The sequence below is a fragment of the Rutidosis leptorrhynchoides genome, chromosome 5, assembly GCF_046630445.1.
Source record: "Rutidosis leptorrhynchoides isolate AG116_Rl617_1_P2 chromosome 5, CSIRO_AGI_Rlap_v1, whole genome shotgun sequence".
Taxonomy (NCBI): Eukaryota; Viridiplantae; Streptophyta; class Magnoliopsida; order Asterales; family Asteraceae; genus Rutidosis; species Rutidosis leptorrhynchoides.
In genome coordinates, this window is record NC_092337.1 from 356,208,989 (window position 1) to 356,224,965 (window position 15,977).

Here is a 15,977-nt window from a genome sequence, read left to right on the forward strand (position 1 = left end):
ATAATGCGAATTGCATTTTTGTAACAAACGATCTCTGCTTTCACTTCTTTCAACCAGTCCATACCGATTATCACATCAAAACTCCCTAACTCTACTGGTATTAAATCAATCTTAAATGTTTCGCTAACCAGTTTAATTTCTCGATTCCGACATATATTATCTGCTGAAATTAATTTACCATTTGCTAATTCGAGTAAAAATTTACTATCCAAAGGCATCAATGGGCAACTTAATTTAGCACAAAAATCTCTACTCATATAGCTTCTATCCGCACCCGAATCAAATAAAACGTAAGCAGATTTATTGTCAATAAGAAACGTACCCGTAACAAGCTCCGGGTCTTCCTGTGCCTCTGCCGCATTAATATTGAAAACTCTTCCACGGCCTTGTCCATTCGTGTTCTCCTGGTTCGGGCAATTTCTAATAATGTGGCCCGGTTTTCCACATTTATAACAAACTACATTGGCATAACTTGCTCCGACACTACTTGCTCCGCCATTACTCGTTCCGACACCATTTGTTCCTTTCGTTCTATTAACCCCTGGTCCGTAGACCTCACACTTCGCCGCGCTATGACCATTTCTTTTACACTTGTTGCAAAATTTGGTGCAGAACCCCGAGTGATTCTTTTCACACCTTTGGCATAGCTGCTTCTGATTGTTGTTGTTGTTGCGGTTATTATTGTTGTTGGGATGATTGTTGTAGTTGCTGTTGTTGTTGTTGTTGGGCCGTTTGTTGTAGTTGCGATTGATGTTGCGATTGTTGGGATAATTGTTGCGATTATTGTTGTAATTGCTGTTGTTATTGTATTGGTGATTCTTATCACCGTTTTCCTCCCACTTTCTTTTGACTTGCTTCACATTGGCCTCTTCAGCAGTCTGTTCTTTAATTCTTTCTTCAATTTGGTTCACGAGTTTGTGAGCCATTCTACATGCCTGTTGTATGGAGGCGGGCTCGTGTGAACTTATATCTTCTTGGATTCTTTCCGGTAATCCTTTCACAAACGCGTCGATCTTCTCTTCCTCATCTTCGAATGCTCCCGGACACAATAGGCACAATTCTGTGAATCGTCTTTCGTACGTGGTAATATCAAATCCTTGGGTTCGTAACCCTCTAAGTTCTGTCTTGAGCTTATTGACCTCGGTTCTGGGACGGTACTTCTCGTTCATCAAGTGCTTGAATGCTGACCACGGTAGTGCGTACGCATCGTCTTGTCCCACTTGCTCTAGATAGGTATTCCACCATGTTAACGCAGAACCTGTGAAGGTATGCGTAGCGTACTTTACTTTGTCCTCTTCAGTACACTTACTTATGGCAAACACCGATTCGACCTTCTCGGTCCACCGTTTCAATCCGATCGGTCCTTCGGTTCCATCAAATTCCAAAGGTTTGCAGGCAGTGAATTCTTTGTAGGTGCATCCTACACGATTTCCTGTACTGCTAGATCCAAGGTTATTGTTGGTATGTAGCGCAGCCTGTACTGCGGCTATGTTTGAAGCTAGAAAAGTACGGAATTCCTCTTCATTCATATTCACGGTGTGTCGAGTAGTCGGTGCCATTTCCTTCAAAATAGTTAAATGGAACAAGTTAATCATACAGAATATTAAGAGTAGTTAATAGTATTTCGTAGCATAATATGAACTCATTTATAAAAGCTTTTTCTTCATATTAGCGTTTTATAAGTTTAAATTCGGGTAGTACCTACCCGTTAAGTTCATACTTAGTAGCTAATATACAATTCAACTACTACAATTCTATATGAAAAACTGATTATAATAATATTTCGCGTTCAAACTTTTATACAATATTTTACAAACTTACAATACCGCTTATTTTACATAAAGCATGAAATATAGCACACAATAACTTTGATACAAGATAGTTGTGTAGATAATTCTAGCTAGTACACAAGTCGTTCAGCAAAGGCAATAAAGACACGTAATTCATACGTCCAAAAACAAGTCATGCATTCTGGTTTTACTAGGACTACTTCCCATCCTTGGTCTTGTGCAACATAACCGTTATGGCCGTTGATAAGACAGCGTGTTGTAACGTCGTCAAAGGGACGAGGGTTACGTAATGTCCAACAGTCCCGTAACAATCTAAAAACCTCATTTCTTACCCCAATTACCGACTCCGTCACTTGTGGGAACGTCTTGTTTAATAGTTGTAGCCCGATGTTCTTTTTCTCACTTTGGTGAGAAGCGAACATTACTAATCCGTAAGCATAACATGCTTCTTTATGTTGCATGTTAGCCGCTTTTTCTAAATCACGAAGTCCAATATTCGGATATATTAAGTCAAAATAATTTCTTAACCCGTTGCGTAAAATAGCATTTGGGTTCCCCGCAATATATGCGTCAAAGTAAACACATCGTAACTTATGGGTTTCCCAATGTGATATCCCCCATCTTTCAAACGAAAGTCTCTTATAAACCAAGACATTCTTGGAACATTCTTCGAATGTCTTACAAACTGATCTCGCCTTAAATAGTTGTGCCGAGGAATTCTGGCCGACTCTAGACAAGATTTCATCAATCATGTCTCCGGGTAGGTCTCTTAAAATATTGGGTTGTCTATCCATTTTGTGTTTTTATACTGTAAAATAGACAAGAGTTAGATTCATAAAAAAAATACTTATTAATACAAGCAATTTTTACATATATCATAAAGCATATGCACACTATATTACATATATTACACCACACGAATACAACTATCTTATTCCGACTCGCTTGTTTCTTCTTCTTCGGTTTTGGTTCGTTTTGCCAAGTTTCTAGGGATATATGATGTTCCCCTAATACGAGCCGTAATTTTCCACATTGGTTTAGAAAAACCTGGTGGTTTAGAGGTTCCCGGGTCATTGTTACAACTTAAGGACTTCGGGGGTTGACGATACATATAAAGTTCATCGGGGTTGGAATTAGATTTCTCTATTTTTATGCCCTTTCCCTTATTATTTTCTTTTGCCTTTTTAAATTCAGTTGGGGTAATTTCTATAACATCGTCGGAATTCTCGTCGGAATCCGATTCATCGGAGAATTGGTAATCCTCCCAATATTTTGCTTCCTTGGCGGAAACACCATTGACCATAATTAACCTTGGTCGGTTGGTTGAGGATTTTCTTTTACTTAACCGTTTTATTATTTCCCCCACCGGTTCTATTTCTTCATCCGGTTCCGATTCTTCTTCCGGTTCCGATTCTTCTTCCGGTTCCGACTCTTCTTCCGGTTCCTCTTCGGGAACTTGTGAATCAGTCCACAAATCATTCCAATTTACATTTGACTCTTCATTATTATTAGGTGAGTCAATGGGACTTGTTCTAGAGGTAGACATCTATCACATAATATCAAACACGTTAAGAGATTAATATATCACATAATATTCATATGTTAAAAATATATAGTTTCCAACAAAAATGTTAAGCAATCATTTTTAAAGAAAACACGGTCGAAGTCCAGACTCACTAATGCATCCTAACAAACTCGATAAGACACACTAATGCAAATTTTCTGGTTCTCTAAGACCAACGCTCGGATACCAACTGAAATGTCCCGTTCTTATTGATTAAAAACGTTCCATATTAATTGATTTCGTTGCGAGGTTTTGACCTCTATATGAGACGTTTTTCAAAGACTGCATTCATTTTTAAAACAAACCATAACCTTTATTTCATAAATAAAGGTTTAAAAAGCTTTACGTAGATTATCAAATAATGATAATCTAAAATATCCTGTTTACACACGACCATTACATAATGGTTTACAATACAAATATGTTACATCGAAATCAGTTTCTTGAATGCAGTTTTTACACAATATCATACAAACATGGACTCCAAATCTTGTCCTTATTTTAGTATGCAACAGCGGAAGCTCTTAATATTCACCTGAGAATAAACATGCTTTAAACGTCAACAAAAATATTGGTGAGTTATAGGTTTAACCTATATATATCAAATCATAACAATAGACCACAAGATTTCATATTTCAATACACATCCCATACATAGAGATAAAAATCATTCATATGGTGAACACCTGGTAACCGACATTAACAAGATGCATATATAAGAATATCCCCATCATTCCGGGACACCCTTCGGATATGATATAAATTTCGAAGTACTAATGCATCCGGTACTTTGGATGGGGCTTGTTGGGCCCGATAGATCTATCTTTAGGATTCGCGTCAATTAGGGTGTCTGTTCCCTAATTCTTAGATTACCAGACTTAATAACAAGGGGCATATTCGATTTCGATAATTCAACCATAGAATGTAGTTTCACGTACTTGTGTCTATTTTGTAAATCATTTATAAAACCTGCATGTATTCTCATCCCAAAAATATTAGATTTTAAAAGTGGGACTATAACTCACTTTCACAGATTTTTACTTCGTCGGGAAGTAAGAATTGGCCACTGGTTGATTCACGAACCTATAACAATATATACATATATATCAAAGTATGTTCAAAATATATTTACAACACTTTTAATATATTTTGATGTTTTAAGTTTATTAAGTCAGCTGTCCTCGTTAGTAACCTATAACTAGTTGTCCACAGTTAGATATACAGAAATAAATCGATAAATATTATCTTGAATCAATCCATGACCCAGTGTATACGTATCTCAGTATTGATCACAACTCAAACTATACATATTTTGGAATCAACCTCAACCCTGTATAGCTAACTCCAACATTCACATATAGAGTGTCTATGGTTGTTCCGAAATATATATAGATGTGTCGACATGATAGGTCGAAACATTGTATACGTGTCTATGGTATCTCAAGATTACATAATATACAATACAAGTTGATTAAGTTATGGTTGGAATATATTTGTTACCAATTTTCACGTAGCTAAAATGAGAAAAATTATCCAATCTTGTTTTACCCATAACTTCTTCATTTTAAATCCGTTTTGAGTGAATCAAATTGCTATGGTTTCATATTGAACTCTATTTTATGAATCTAAACAGAAAAAGTATAGGTTTATAGTCGGAAAAATAAGTTACAAGTCGTTTTTGTAAAGGTAGTCATTTCAGTCGAAAGAACGACGTCTAGATGACCATTTTAGAAAACATACTTCCACTTTGAGTTTAACCATAATTTTTGGATATAGTTTCATGTTCATAATAAAAATCATTTTCTCAGAATAACAACTTTTAAATCAAAGTTTATCATAGTTTTTAATTAACTAACCCAAAACAGCCCGCGGTGTTACTACGACGGCGTAAATCCGGTTTTACGGTGTTTTTCGTGTTTCCAGGTTTTAAATCATTAAGTTAGCATATCATATAGATATAGAACATGTGTTTAGTTGATTTTAAAAGTCAAGTTAGAAAGATTAACTTTTGTTTGCGAACAAGTTTAGAATTAACTAAACTATGTTCTAGTGATTACAAGTTTAAACCTTCGAATAAGATAGCTTTATATGTATGAATTGAATGATGTTATGAACATCATTACTACCTTAAGTTCCTTGGATAAACCTACTGGAAAAGAGAAAAATGGATCTAGCTTCAATGGATCCTTGGATGGCTCGAAGTTCTTGAAGCAGAATCATGACACGAAAACAAGTTCAAGTAAGATCATCACTTGAAATAAGATTGTTATAGTTATAGAAATTGAACCAAAGTTTGAATATGATTATTACCTTGTATTAGAATGATAACCTACTGTAAGAAACAAAGATTTCTTGAGGTTGGATGATCACCTTACAAGATTGGAAGTGAGCTAGCAAACTTGAAAGTATTCTTGATTTTATGAAACTAGAACTTTTGAAATTTATGAAGAACACTTAGAACTTGAAGATAGAACTTGAGAGAGATCAATTAGATGAAGAAAATTGAAGAATGAAAGTGTTTGTAGGTGTTTTTGGTCGTTGGTGTATGGATTAGATATAAAGGATATGTAATTTTGTTTTCATGTAAATAAGTCATGAATGATTACTCATATTTTTGTAATTTTATGAGATATTTCATGCTAGTTGCCAAATGATGGTTCCCACATGTGTTAGGTGACTCACATAGGCTGCTAAGAGCTGATCATTGGAGTGTATATACCAATAGTACATACATCTAAAAGCTGTGTATTGTACGAGTACGAATACGGGTGCATACGAGTAGAATTGTTGATGAAACTGAACGAGGATGTAATTGTAAGCATTTTTGTTAAGTAGAAGTATTTTGATAAGTGTATTGAAGTCTTTCAAAAGTGTATAAATACATATTAAAACACTACATATATATACATTTTAACTGAGTCGTTAAGTCATCGTTAGTCGTTACATGTAAGTGTTGTTTTGAAACCTTTAGGTTAACGATCTTGTTAAATGTTGTTAACCCAATGTTTATAATATCAAATGAGATTTTAAATTATTATATTATCATGATATTATCATGTATGAATATCTCTTAATATGATATATATACATTAAATGTCTTTACAACGATAATCGTTACATATATGTCTCGTTTAAAAATCATTAAGTTAGTAGTCTTGTTTTTACATATGTAGTTCATTGTTAATATACTTAATGATATGTTTACTTATCATAGTATCATGTTAACTATATATATATCCATATATATGTCATCATATAGTTTTTACAAGTTTTAACGTTCGTGAATCACCGGTCAACTTGGGTGGTCAATTGTCTATATGAAACATATTTCAATTAATCAAGTCTTAACAAGTTTGATTGCTTAACATGTTGGAAACATTTAATCATGTAAATATCAATCTCAATTAATATATATAAACATGGAAAAGTTCGGGTCACTACAACTTAAACCTTGCTACAACACTTATAGGCAGTGTACCTAATCGTAGAGTAGTGTAGTTTTTAGTAAGTCCGGTTCGTTCCACAGGGAGCTAGTGAAGTTTAACGCTATATTTTTACACACAATATTTGTAAAAAATACAAAAAAATATATATGTACTAGTAGTAGTATTATTATAAAAGGGGGGTTTTACCGTTTAATGACCGGTTTGTCGATTCTATATTTTAAGCGCAAAGATAAATGACGATAATTAAAGTGCGTAAAATAATGACAATAAATAAAATGACAGTAAATAAAATTGCGAGTAATAAAATGACAGTAAATAAAGATACGAGGAGAAATACAATAAAAGAATTATGCTTATTTAAACTTCCGTAATCATGATGTTTGACGTGTTGATTTTAATTTATTACCATGGGTTAATTGTCCTTTGTCCTGGTTTATTTGATACGTCTATCTGGTTTTTGTCCATAGTAGTTCATCGGTCATAAATATAAAGTGCAAGTATCCTTGTCAAATTACCCTTATACCCGAAGTCAAATATTCCAACTGATTAAGGATTTAAACTGTGACGCAGTTATCACTTCTGTCAACAATTACACCAGTTATCACTGTATGTAATCCACCCCTGTTTTAATTAGTTTATGAATATTAATTCATCCACTTGATCAGAATGAATAATCAATTACCCAACCCAATTGATTAATTAAATGATTATAACAGATTCCATATGAACGTCACTAAATAGGACAACCATAATCATTATTAATTATTAGGTTAATTAATTTGAAGATAGGTTCGACAGACTCCAATGAGTTGTCACTCAATTAGACAATACCCCCCATCTATTAATAGTCAATAGTCCAATTTCCACAAGTGTCGGTCTTTTGCCCAAACCTTAATTATGGTACAAAGTTCAATAACCCCGTCTTAATATTTTAGCCCAACATCACGATTACTTCGGCTCAAATAAGCATAATAATAACTTAGCTACGAGACATTAATGTAAAAAGGTTGAACATAACTTACAATGATTAAAAATAGCGTAGCGTTACACGGACAGAATTTCGACTTACACACTCAAACGATCTCTATCATAAATCTTATTATTATCATAATTTAAAATTAAAATTAAGATTATTGTTATATCTTATTAAGTTAACATTATGATAGAGATATAGAATATAGATATTGATAATTGATATAGATATTTGATCGATAAAAAAAAAGATCGGAAAAGTTCTCCCCCATTCATCGTTACATAGATCCCTTTTATAGGCAAATTTAAAATTGAATTTTCATTTACGACCCCTGAACTATGCTCAATTAACAACTTTTTATTATTTAATATTATTCTTATTATGAATTATTTAAATATTATATTTTATTCTTGTGCATAGTTGACTCGTAATTTTTACACCGTTGCGTCGAGCGCTGAAAGTTGGTTCATGCCCCGGTTCCGGATTTTCGAACGTCCTTTCGTACAATTTTATATCTTGTACTTTGCGTTTTGTAACTTGTACTCTTGTCATTTTTAGACGTTCCTCATCAATAATTTGAACCTTTTTAATTGTATCTTGAACATTTGAGCTTTTTAGACCTTTTCGTCTTCGAATCTTCGTTTTCGCCTTTTGTCTTCGCACTTATTTAATAAAAACAAATATTACTTGAAAATGGAACAATTGCAACTAAAAACTTGTCATTCTTGGGGGATAATGCTATGAAATATATGTTCCTTTTTAGCCTTATCAATTTCGAAGCTCAGATGAAGTTTCTTCATGTGAATTGAATCAACACGAAGCTTGAGTGAGTGATTAGAAGCCTGAATATATCCTCAATTCGATCAGAGAGAGGCTGAACTGCACTCGAGAGCAAAACGAATTGAGTTTCGGTTTATGAAGAGTTTGATTTGAATCTCCTTGAATAGTAGGATTTAGGATAGATAGATCAATGTTGAATGATGAATTGTTGTTGATGATGATATTCGATGATGATAGATGATTCGGTATCTATATTTATGATTCTCGAAGACTGTATGTATATGTATATATCGATGTACAGTACAGTAATATTGAGAGGAGAGAGGTTGATAGATCGATGTATATTCGATACATTATTTTTAGTCAAGAGAGAGAGTATGAAAACATGACTCGGTATTTTTTTTATTTGTTGTCAGGTGCGTGTACAATATACATGAGAGAGAATTGATGTGTTGACTGATTACTGTATGAGTACTGTACAGATGTGAGATAATAAAATTTGAGATTCGGTATTTTTTAATTTATCCAAGTACTGTAGTTTAACACCCCATCAAAAATCCCTTTAACGGAATGTTAACTCTAGTCCCAGTGCTTGGCTTGACTTCTACGTAACAGCAATATTGTACAGCGGAAGCAATTAATACATGAGAATAAAACACGCAAAATGGATCAACAATAATGTTGAGTGAATCTACAGGTTTTAGGTCAACAATACAGTATGTTTAAGAAAAAATATTTCGAGAACGTTTATTAGTGGAAGACCACCAAGGTTCAATGTTAAAAGTTTGTAGATAACTCCGTGTCCCGTTTCAAAAGTTCGTTGACACTACCATGTCATGTTTCAATCATTTGTAGACAATACCATGTCAAGTTTTATCTCATATGTTCGTAAACCACAGTTTAAATAACGTAGTATAGTATCTGAAAAACAGTTATCAGAAAAATAGTTTAAGTTCCTTGACCACGAGATTTTACAAGTACAACTCCAAGTTGCGAAACGTTTGCATAATCTATGAGCACCTGAATACTAGCAATGACCCGAGTATAGAATCTACCATACTCGCCTTTACCTCATAAAATGTTATACACTTGTTCGAGTGTATCTAATGTTCAAAGTAAATGCACCATAGTTAATAATGTAGAGTGAGGTTGTCAACCTAACGGATCCGTCCATCTAAATTGTGCTTACACCGCAGGTATTAAAAGTATTCAAGCTAGAGGCTTTGTGAACAAACTCAATATGCATATATAGTACTCGTGTCAATACAAAAGCATTTGATAATGTAAGTATAACAATGTGTATTCTCATCCCTGAAAACATGTAAAAAGTGGGACTGTAGATTCACATTTGAATAAGCTTGGATTGAAAAGTGGACAAATAACTTGTACGGTTTAGTGCTGAGTAGTGCAACCTAAGTATACGTATTTAGGTTGGTCAATAAATATGTCCTAAACAAATGTGGTTTCATAGTATAAGTTGTCTTATTGCTCGACTCGACGCGTTTCAAAGTAAAAGTCAACATATAGTCAACTAGATTATGCAAGTCAAACGAAGTCAACCAAAGTCAAAGCAAAAGTCAAACTTGGTCAAAGTAGTCAACTAAGGTCCACATCAGTAGGTTCATGTCAAATGTTGGTCAACATGTCAAACCTAAGTCAAACAACACGTTTTGGATCATAAATGGTCAATTTCACAATTTCATTTTATCGTTGTGCACAAAGTTCATGTACATGTAGCAAACTTAGCACATTATCTCATAGTACAAAATTCATGCTAACATGAAAAACTCCAGATCATAAGTATACTCAAAATTGATTCCAAAAAGTCTTGCCAGGGTCTCATACGATAATATCATGCAATTGAAAAATTAAAATTTCTGTACATGCAATAAACAAATTCGGTTTTCGCATTAAACAATCAAAACGAGTAATTTATCGTATCTAACATTCATCAAACATCAAGACTTGAGCAATAGATAACCTATTCCATGAAACCTTAATAAAAATCTGATTTTTAAAAGTTAGGGTTCATGTGTTTATATCTTTGATCGCGAAAAGAATTATATCAATGCGTAGAGGATGAAGAGAATTGCAACTTTGATGTTGAGTGTTTAATCTAATTGTGAAAAATTGAGGTTACTAGGGTTGATGATAGTGCGATGTGAGGAAGAGGGAGGAGAGCAATATCTGCGTTTTTTTTCTTTCTAAATAGGGTTAGGGAAAATAATGCAGTGTTTGATCTTTACAAATTAATTTATATTAAGCCCTAATATTACAATTTAACACATAAGCCCCTCAAGTTGCAAAAAAATAAAATAAAAGGGGTGGGGATGGGGTTTCGGATGAATGGGACCCACCATGGTGTCCCGGGTTCGTGCTTTGCAAATCTTTGTATTCGTGGCTCGTTTCAAGTGCCGTTTAGTCGTACCGAAGGCCCGGAACGCTAAACCGATCGTTAAAACGCAACCAAACGTTTAATTTATTAAAAACCCAATAAATTAATTATTTTTAAAAAGTTAATAATTATTAAAATAATTATTAAAATAAACCCGAGCGTTTCGTCGCTCGAAAAGCAGTTATTCAAACCGTAGCGTTTTTATCGTATTTCTTTATCTAAAATATTTATTCAAATTAATACTAACCCATATTAATTTTTGTAACCCTCCAAGGATCAAGTATGTATTTATTACATATAAACACATAAACGTCAAGTAATAGCCGTTAAATAACTAACAGAAGGTTAACGGAAGTGACGGAAAAAAGCAAGGTTGTTACATTACCCACCTGTTTTTGAAAATTTCGTCCTGAAATTTTAGTAATCGTCCGCTGAAGTAGTTTCATCTGAAAACAGTTGCGGGTATTTTAGTCTCATCTGGTCTTCACGCTCTTACGTGAACTCTGGTCCTCTTCTCACGTTCCACCGAACTTTAACGATAGGAATTCTGCTTTGCTTCAACTGTTTGACCTCACGGCCCAAGATTTCGACAGGTTCTTCAATGAAATGAAGTTTGTCATCGATACGCTGTTCCTCTAAAGGAATAATTAAATTCTCGTCGGCTAAGCACTTCTTCAAGTTGGATACGTGAAAAACGTCGTGTATACCACTGAGTGCTTGTGGCAGTTCTAACCTGTAAGCTACCGGTCCAACTCTTCCAGTTATCTCGAATGGTCTAACATATCTAGGACTCAGTTTACCTCATTTTCCGAACCGTATAACACCCTTCCAAGGTGATACTTTAAGCATAACTTTGTCACCAATTTGGAATTCTATGTCCTTTCGCCTAACGTTGACATAACTCTTTTGACGACTCCGAGCCGTTCTCAATCGTTCTTGAATCTGTAGGACTTTCTCAGTTGTCTCCTGAATAATCTCAGGACCTATCAACTGACTATCCCCCAATTCGCTCCAACATACGGGAGATCTACATTTCCTTTCGTACAATTCTTTGAAAGGTGCAGCTTTATTGCTCGCATGGTAGCTGTTATTGTATGAGAACTCAGCTAGTGGTAAGTACTTATCCCATCCGTTTCCGAAATCAATGACACATGCTCGCAACATGTCCTCAAAAGTTTGAATAGTTCGTTCGCTCTGCCCATCTGTCTGGGGGTGATATGCTGTACTCATATCTAAACGGGTCCCCATTGCCTTTTGTAATAACTGCCAAAATCTGGAAGTGAATCTGCTGTCGCTATTGGATATAATAGATATAGGCACACCATGCCTAGAGACAACTTCCTTAATGTAAACCTGAGCCAACTTCTCCATCTTATCAGTTTCTCTTATCGGTAAGAAGTGTGCAGACTTAGTGAGATGATCCACGATAACCCAAATAGTATCGTAACCTCCCACCGTTCTCGACAGTTTTGTGATGAAGTCCATTGTAATACCTTCCCACTTCCACTAGGGAATCTCTGGTTGAGTTAATAACCCTGATGGCTTCTGATGTTCAGCCTTGACTTTAGCGCAAGTCAAGCAGTTTTCGACATAGGTAGCAATGTCAGTTTTCAAATTGGGCCACCAATAAAACGCCTCCAAATCTTGGTAGATTTTATCTGATCCCGGATGAATTGAGTACCTCGACTGGTGTACTTCCTCCAACACTAGTTTTCTCAATCCACCAAACTTTGGTACCCAGATTCGATTAGCAAAGTACCGTGTTCCGTCCTCTTTGATATCAAATTTCTTATCCATTCCTCTGAGAAATTCAACATCTACATTTTCTTGTTTCAAGGCCTCTCGTTGTGCTTCACGGATCTGTGATGTGAGATTCATACGGACAACTATATTAAGAGCTTTAACCCTGAGAGGTTTCTCTCGCTCTTTTCTGCTTAAAGCATCCGCCACAACATTTGCTTTGCCCGGATGGTATTGAAGTTCGCAGTTATAATCGTTAAGTAGTTCCATCCAACGTCGTTGTCTCATGTTGAGCTGTTTTTGATCAAATATGTGCTGTAAACTCTTATGGTCGGTGAAGATAGTAAACTTGGTTCCATACAGGTAGTGTCTCCACATTTTAAGTGCAAAGACAACAGCTCCTAGTTCAAGGTCGTACGTAGTGTAGTTCTGCTCGTGAAGCTTTAACTGTCGCAATCCATAAGCAATAACCTTATTTCGTTGCATAAGCACGCAACCCATTCCTTGACGTGAGGCATCACAATAAACAACAAAATCTTCACTTCCCTCGGGTAGAGACAATATCGGTGCAGTTGTTAACTTCTCCTTCAACAACTGAAATGCAGTTTCTTGCAGTTCTGACCACTCATACTTCTTGCCCTTGTGAGTCAACGCGGTTAGTGGTCGGGCAATATTAGAGAATCCTTCAATGAATCTCTTGTAGTAACCAGCTAGACCGAAAAATTGCCGTATCTGAGTTGGCGTATTTGGAGTTTCCCAATTCTTAACCGACTCAATCTTTGCTGGATCGACCTGTATTCCATTGGCCCCTACAACATGGCCAATAAATTGTACCTCTAGTAACCAAAAGTCACACTTAGAGAACTTTACATACAACTGCTCTTTTCTAAGCATGGTCAATATCGATCGTAGATGCTGTTCGTGCTCTTCCTTGTTCTTGGAGTACACCAATATATCATCAATAAATACAATGACAAATTTATCTAGGTATGGCTTACACACACGGTTCATGAGGTCCATGAACACTACTGGTGCGTTCGTCAAACCAAACGGAATCACTGTAAACTCATAATGTCCATAACGTGTTCTAAACGCCGTCTTTGGGACATCAGCTTCTTTGACTCTAAATTGATGATACCCGAATCTCAAATCAATCTTCGAATAACAACTAGATTCTTGTAGTTGATCAAATAAGTCATCAATCCTCGGTAGTGGATACCGATTCTTGATTGTTAACTTGTTCAATTTTCTGTAGTCGATACACAACCTCATTGATCCATCCTTCTTTTTAACAAACAAGACCGGAGTTCCAACTCGGAAATTCATGGTTATGTAACCCACCTTCTAGTACCTATCATAAATTAGGGCATTACAACCCTGATGTTCTTCACTATGGGAAGCTCTTGTAGTTCTAAAGGTGCAAATGCGTATATTGTACGCGTAACGGGTGCAGCTGCTGGCACCGAATCAATTCAAAATTTGACTTCACGGTGGAGAGGACGTGTAACCCCGGAACAATCTCTAATAGTCGGGACATATTCGGGTCACTTAAACGTCGATCCATCTTTACTCACATGTGCCATAATTGCGAGACATTCTCATCTCATGTATTTCTGGACCTTCGAGTAATTAGTATAACATGACGGTGTACTGATCTCCTCTCCGTACACCATTACCGTCGGTGAAAGGAATTAGAATAGCCTTCAGGTCGTAGCTGCCTCGGTTGTATCGTCAGATGACCAGTTTATTTCAACCACGAGGTTAAAACTTCCCAGTTTAATAGTTCTATAGAGTACACGTTGTCTAAGGAAGGTACAGGGTTATAAACATTGCGACCAAACCCTCTAGCGTAAGGCTTCTCTTAGCACCAGTGCTGATAGCATATATAAACATTATGGTTGATGAGTGAGAACATGACGAATTTCATGGAAAACGAAAATGAACAAGGTGTAATGGCGACTCAAACAAAATCTGGTATTTAATCGAAAAGGGTTGGAATAAACTTCCAGATGTATGTGCCTCGCGGAAAGCAGATGAAGTGTAGTTCGCATCGATGTGTTCAAAGTTGGTAGGTAATGTTTGTGGGTATAATGAAAATGATTGCCGCTTAAGAAAAGTACGTTGGAAAAGAATGAGAAGGGATACAGTAAAAAGTAGTATTACTAGTAGAAATGAGTGATGACGTTAGCGATAAGTAGCGATGGGTTGTGATAAGCAGTGATGATAGTAGTGACGTATAAGTTGTTAGATTGCATGCTCACATCATAAGTATATATACACATGTATACCAATTGTACCCAATAAGGCATAATAGTTATCTGTCGGTAGACTCGTGTTGGGAAACAAAATCATGAACGGCGGGTGGCTAAATGATATGTAAGTTGGAAGTCGGGTAGACAATATCTACTACGTATTGTGCAGGCTGTTATCAGGAATTCCTCCTCTGAAGACGTATCGAAAATGAGTTGTGATGCACGGTAGCGAGTAGTAAAGCGTGGAGGTGTTAGTAGTGACGAGTAGTACTTAGTAGTGGTAGGTAGTAATGAGTAGTATTGAGTAGTAGCAAGTAGCAAAGGGTAGTAGTAAGTAGTATTTAGTAATGACAAGTAGTAAGAAGTAGTGATCAGTCATGACTAGAAGTGAGAGGCGACGTTGCGTAGTATTTAGCAGTAATAAATAGTAATGAGTAGCGGTATGAGATGATGAGTGTGTTCAAGTAGTGTATTTGTAGTGACCAATAGTGATCGGTGGTGACAGACAGTGTCAAGCAGTGACGAGTTGTGTCATGATTACAAGTTACTTACAAGTTATATTAACAATTAGTTTGCACATTGTAAGTTTCTTCTCACATTTGGGATTACACGGTTTGTTTTCTAAACGTTGTTTATTCAAGTAACCTACTTGACTCGGCCCCAATTCCTTATTTTGCGATGTTGGAACTTCTATATGATTTACCGTAATGTAATCCCGATCATTACATTACGCTATCTCACATTTTCATTCGACATCACTCCATAAGTTCAAGATGGCGTAGTCAACTTAATTTAGTTAAACCTCGCGTCGCGGGTACGTATGTGATTCGTAGTATAGTGTTTAGTTCAAGTCTATATCAGATGGGTATAGGGTGTATATGTACGTGATGTAATGTGTAGCCCTACATGTTGTATTGTGAAGCAAATAGTGCAGGTATGGTGAATAAAAGTCATCCAAGACACACGGCTATAGACTAGACTCACTAATGCGCCCTACGATTAGATGCACTAATGTATCCTAGTTCCCTATAGCCAAG